This window comes from Sminthopsis crassicaudata, chromosome 1 (genome assembly GCF_048593235.1).
Source record: "Sminthopsis crassicaudata isolate SCR6 chromosome 1, ASM4859323v1, whole genome shotgun sequence".
NCBI classification, from domain to species: domain Eukaryota; kingdom Metazoa; phylum Chordata; class Mammalia; order Dasyuromorphia; family Dasyuridae; genus Sminthopsis; species Sminthopsis crassicaudata.
Genome location: NC_133617.1, coordinates 429,075,430 through 429,081,810, shown reverse-complemented (window position 1 = coordinate 429,081,810; position 6,381 = coordinate 429,075,430). Strand labels below are relative to the sequence as shown.

The 6,381-nt window shown below is 38.2% G+C and overlaps 1 long non-coding RNA gene across 2 annotated transcripts in view; it reads right to left on the bottom strand.

Moving 5' to 3' along the window:
- Positions 1-1,102: 1,102 nt before the first annotated feature.
- The window catches only part of LOC141554878 (uncharacterized), a 91,807-nt gene continuing 86,528 nt past the window's right edge, over positions 1,103-6,381 (bottom strand). For both annotated transcript variants that reach the window (XR_012485996.1, XR_012485994.1), the window contains exon 4: positions 1,103-2,441. This is a non-coding gene — a long non-coding RNA (uncharacterized LOC141554878). The remainder of the gene's footprint in view (positions 2,442-6,381) is intronic.

Sequence of the window (6,381 nt, the reverse complement as noted above, 5' to 3'; positions counted from 1 at the left end):
CTCCCCTGGTGCTCTCCCATCTCCATTGGATTCATGTTGCCTAACACTGCCAACTCTTAACATATACATGAGCCTTTCCCCCTACCCATCCTCTTCTCCATGCTGCCTTCCTTCATCATCCCATTCCTCCATTCTCCAAGACACACTGTCTGCTTCTGTATTCTTCCCCACTTTTTGTTGTTTATGAATCCAAATGGCTCTGGAGGGGAAAGTGAGGTACTTAAATCCCTCCAAAACTTAAATCATGGTCCTCTAGGATAATGAAGGACAAACAGCAATTTCTACCATATTAAAATGCAGTTGTTGCCACATTTCCCATTGCTAATCTGATCTTTCCTAATGAGTACCCAAAGAACCTATTGGGTGTGCCTGTCCCCATTTCATAATTTAATTACTAATTCACTTGGCAACTGACTACTTATGGGAAAGGGAAGGAACAAGTATTTATTAAGCACCTCCAATGGGCCAAGAATTTGTCTAAGAGCTTTCCAAGAATTATCTCATTTGATAGGGGAGGGGAAGGGGGAAAATGTAAAAGAGAGTGAAAAATTGAATTCGACTCCTAGGCTGTGAGCCTGGTTAACTAGAACTATGGTGATGACCTTGAAAGAAAAAGATATGAATGCTGAATCCATATAAGCAGTTAAATTCACCAAGTTAGTGAATGAAAGAGAAAAAAGACCATGCAGGATAGGACCCTAGGAAACAAACACACAGGAAGCAGGTCATGGATGATAAATCTGCAAAGCATGCTAATAAAGCACTCTCCAGCAGATCAAAAGAGAACCATAATAGAGCACTCTCAGGAAAACCCAATGAGTCCAGAGCTTCGAATTGAAAAAAAGTTTTAAAAAAAATTGGATTTAGCAAATATAATAGTTATTGGTGACCTTGGAGAGTATGGTTTCAAATGACTGGTGGCATTGGAAATCCAATTGCAAGAGACTGTGTATGAGGTGAGAAATTGAAGGAAATGAAAGCAGGAAATTCTTTACTCCCCTTATTTCCCCCATAAATTTGACTATAAAAAGGAAAAGAAGTAGGATATCAGTTTGAGAGAATAATACAGTCAAGAGAAGGGGGTGTGTGTGTGTGTGTGTGTGTGTGTGTGTGTGTGTGCGCGTAAGGATAGATGTCTGGGAATGTTTGCATCAACAGGGAAAGAGCCAATGGATTAAGAAGGATTGAAATTTAGGAAGAGATAGAATGATTGAAGGGGCAAACTCTTGGGAGAGACTGGAAGAGTGGATCAAGGAAACAAAAAGAGAGGTTGGTATTAGCAAGGGAAAGGATGAGCTTATCTTTCCCTGGGTAGAGGACATAAGGTGATACTGAAGTGTAAAAGTGGGATGAAAGAGATGTGGCAAAAAGGTTCAGGGTTGTTTTTTGTAAAGTGTGAGGAGGTACTCTGTTAAAAGGAAGAAAGGAAGTGGTGATTCGGGTGATGAAAAGAGAAGGTAAAAGGAGGGAAGAAAGGAAGAAGAGAAAAGGAAAGGAGAAGAGGGGGATAAGGAGAAGGGAGGGAAGGGGACCAGACATCAGAGTAGGGGAGAACAGTGGAGAGAAGTGGAGGGGAGGGGAGAGGAGAGGACAGGAGAGGACAAGAGAGGACAGGAGAGGAGAAATTGGAAATATTTAACCAAATAAAAATATAATCAAACACAATGTTTATATGTGCTTTTCTTAGTTAATATCTACTGTGGTATTCTTATGTAAGGTTTACTTCCCCCTTTTTCTATTTGGCTATACCACTAGTCTGGTCTAAGCCCATATTTTACAAATGAAGAAACTCAGGGTTTAAGAAATGGATTGGCTTGCCTGTGATCACTCAGCTAGATAGTGGGTCAGGGATGACATGAGACAAAGTTGGGGGAGGCTAAAATGTAGATATAAATAACCCACCATTCAATTCATTCACTACTTTATCCTTTGCCCCAAACTTACTACATCAGGACCAAGTTCTCTTCTCAGGGAACTCTTTCTTTCTGAGTGTCCCCTTATCTACAAAAACCTTGAAGTTCTTAGTCAATGATCCCCTGTCCCTGAAATCTATTGTGAGTGAAAAATCAGATGAGGAGAAGGGTGTGGGTTGCAAATCTTCCCCAAAGTCCCTCTAGATCATTGGAATGCTAAAGCCCAGGGCAGGCAGGAGATCTTGGCAAAGCTTCATCACAGAGGGGCTATGCTGGAGGTGGGCTATTGAAGGGATTGTGAAAGAAACAGATTTATAAATGAAATTTTCCATCAAGGTAATAGTCGTCTTGTTCCAAATGGAATAATTATCATCCATCAATAAGCCCAGGGCTGTGCAATCCTCTCTCAGGAGCATCACAGAATTTACTGAACTTTGACAGATTACCCAGAGACCTCAGAATCTCAGGAAGAACATGCAGCTGCCTAATGAAGATCCATTCATTCTGGTGCCTGTTGGAATCTGCTCCCTGTGTATATTGGGGAGAAAAGAGAGGGAGATAAAAAATTATGTTGGAGGGTAGAAAAGAAGCATAATATTATTTCCCAGTATTGTTTTCACACAATTGAAAAAACCACTTTTCTCTTCAATCCCAGTACCACCCCCATCTTTCCAAATGGGTCCAGGGATGTGTCAACCAACAGTAGAGGGAGAAATTATGACTAATTCTGGTCCCTCTATTTCTAGCAGCAATCCATTTCTCAAACTTGGATGCATTGTGAGTATAACCACCTGGAAGAATAAAACAAAACCTGGTTGCAATTTAGATCATATCTAACAAATTATTTATTTTAATGCTTCCTCATCCTCCTCTTGACTCCCTTTAAAAAACAGGTATTTCCCAAGGATTTGTTTTAGGTCTTCTCCCTGATTTTTTCCCATGACTTCAATTATCAGCTCTAAACAGATGAGTCATATCCATCTATCTTTACTGATCAACCAATAAATATGTGTACACATGCATATGTATACATATATGTATATATATATCCTCATTTTAATAATCTATATCTTGACTCCTCATCTCCCAAAATTATAGTATTTTATATAATATATATATATATATATATATATATATATATATATGTATGTATGTATGTATGTATTTCCACATGCCTTCTGGATATCTTTACATAGATTTCCTCAAGACCTCAAAATAGGTATATACTATAAATAGCCAGGATCTGTAGACCAAGAATTTACCCTTTGGCTCTAACACTATCTACCTGAGTGACCTTGGACAAATTCATTTGATCTCTTTAGGCCTCAGTTTCCTAACATGTAAATCAAGAGGATTAACTTAGATGAATTTTGGGGTTCCTTCCAGCATCCAAGCTATGATTTTATTATATCTAATAAAACTATTCCTATCAAGTCTCTTTTTCTGTTAATGGCATCCATCTTGCTGGTCTCCCAGGGCTATAAACTTGGAGTCATCTTTTACTCTTCCCTCTCCTGAATGAATGAATGAATAGTACTTATTAGATGTATCCTAAGTAGTCAAGTACTATGGACAAAAATTAAAAAGTGGGATTTTCTCTGCCTTCAAAAAGATTATATTCTAATAGGGAGAAAGAATAAATAGAAGGGAGTTCTGACCAAGAAAAGGTGCTCTGGTCTAAGGAGTCACAGGGATGGTTAACACTATTAATATTCGTTTCCAGAAACAACAGCAATATTGGTTTGATTACAGTTCTCTGAACAACAGGTACAAAAGGCAAAGATATCCAAGGTTAAAAGTGTTGGCCTCGGTACTGAGTGGCAAGGAAGGAGGAAGGAAGGAAGGAGGAAGGAAGGAAGGAAGGAAGGAAGGAAGGGAGGGAGGAAGGAAGGAAAGAGGAAGGAAGGAAAGAGGAAGGAAGGAAGGAAGGAAGGAAGGAAGGAAGGAAGGAAGGAAGGAAGGAAGGAAGGAAGGAAGGAAGGAAGGAAGGAAGGGAGGAAAGAGGAAGGAAGGAAGGGAGGAAGGAAGGGAGGAAGGAAGGAAGGAAGGAAGGAAGGAAGGAAGGAAGGAAGGAAGGAAGGAAGGAAGGAAGGAAGGAAGGAAGGAAGGAAGGAAGGAAATAATTTATCATTTAAGTGGTCAATGATTCTTCAAAAGTTTGTGACCCATGTATATAATACTAGGTAATTCTATTATCCATATTAACGAGTAGAAAATAAGGGGAGAAGAGGAATAAATATATAATATTCCAGGCCTTGTGCTAAGCATTTTATAATTATCCCATTTTGATCCTCATAAGAACCCTGGAAGTTAGATGCTATTATGATCCACATTACAGGTGAGGAAACTGAGGTAGAGATTAAAAGACTTGCCCAGGATTCCATAGCTAGTAGGTGCCTGAGACCAGATTTGAAGTCAGATTTTCCTGACTCCAGGTCCCGTGTTCTAACCACCGAACCACTTAGATGTCCATAAGGATACATTGTTGTCTTTGTATCTCTGATGCCTAGCATATAGCAGGGATTTAATAAGTATTTGCTGAATTAGCATTTCATTGAATCTGGAATTAGAAAATTTTGTGCTTCAACACTTGGCAGATGAGAGTACTGAGATCCAGATAAGAAAATTGAGTTCCTTTACTAGTTAGTGGCAGGGAAAAAAAATGTATCACTCTTCCTTCTGCCATCAGTCTTTTCTACAATGAATGAAAAATCAAAGAATCAGAGTTTCTGGATAACTATTAATCAATTTATTAATTAGGCTAGCTAATAATCAAATTGATGGTCAGTTTCACCGCTGAAAATGTGGCTTTATCACGTGACTCAGCCACCTTTAGCAATCTATACAGAGGAATCCATCTCCACCCAGACCATTCTGATTGATTTTCAAGAGAACTGGGTGCAAGGGCTTGATTATATTAGATTCTGTTTATCATCTAAACAGAAGCAAGTTCTCCTAGTTGGGCAGGGTCCTGCCAAAGATTGAGAAGCTCCCCAACAATCAGGGCAAACTCATATGTCAGCTATGTCCTTCAGAGACTGGCTAACTGACCTAGAGAGGCCAGTCCTTGAATGAGGAAATAAAATGTCTGGATCATAATTAATAACAGGTTATTATTAGAAAATAATTTCTATCACTTCTTTCTTCAGTCCTTCAGTTGCCAAAATAAAATGGACCATGCCATTCCCCTGCCTAAAAAGCTTCAATGATTCTGTATTGCCTTTAAGATAAAATGCAAACTCTTTAGATGGACATGTAAGTCCTAAAATCCAGTATCAATTTCCCTTTCTTATTTATTACACATTTTTTCTTGTTAATCCATTCTGTATTCCAGTTATCCTAGATAACTAGCATCTACTGATAATTCCATCTCCCACTTCCCTACTTCACAGAAGCCATTCCACCTAGAAAACATTCCTTCCTCATCTCTGCCTTTTAAAAATTCTTATCTCTCTTCTCAGCTGAGTTTTGGCTTAACTTTCCTGCAAGTGTTTCCTGATCCTTTACACCAATCTTCCTCTTGGACTTATTGATGTTCTCTCTTTTCTCTAGTACTCACAGAATTCATTGTCTGATCCCTCTTTTGTCTCCTTTACTCCCTTCCTCAATTGTCCTTATCTGTTTGTTTTAAATCCTCTACAAAGAATGTAAGCTCTTAGAAAGCAGTTACCATCACATTTTTTATTTTGTCTTCCCAGGACCTAATGTCTAGGAATTCTCAAGGTAACCATTAGTACAGATTGGGATCATTCCAGTTTTATAGAAGATCAAAATATAGAAAATCAAACCTATAAGGAGCCTTCAGAATTTTGTCAGTCAGCTTTCATGAATTTAGGTAAGAGCACACTTATGTGTGCTCCCTGATTTTAAGATTATCCTTCTATTAAAAGTAAAGATCATAAAACCAAGAGATTAGGCTTCTGTCCTGTACAACCAAGTTTGATGACTTCCCTGTTGGTCATAACGAGTTGATTTTGATTAGAAACTTTTTGAAGGCCTCATTTTTAAAATATGTAGGGAAATACATATAAATTTGATTTATAAGGATTTTTAAGAATTTATAAGAATTCAAGCCATTCTCCAATTGATAAATGGTCAAAGGATATGAACAGACAATTTTTAGATGAAGAAATTAAAACTGTTTCTTCATATTCATATGAAAAGATACTCGAAATTACTATTGATCAGAGAAATACAAATTAAGAAAACTCTGAGATACCACTATGCACCTCTCAGATTGGCTAAGATGATAGGAAAAGATAATGATGAATGTTGGAGGGGATGCGGGAAAACTGGGACACCATTACGTTGTTGGTAGAGTTTTGTGAACTGATTGAACCTTTTTCTGAAGAGCAATTTGGAACTATACCCAAAGGGTTATCAAACTGTGCATACTCTTTGATTCAGCCATGTTTCTACTGGGCTTGTATCCTAAAAAAATCATAAAGAAGGGAAAAGGACCAACTTG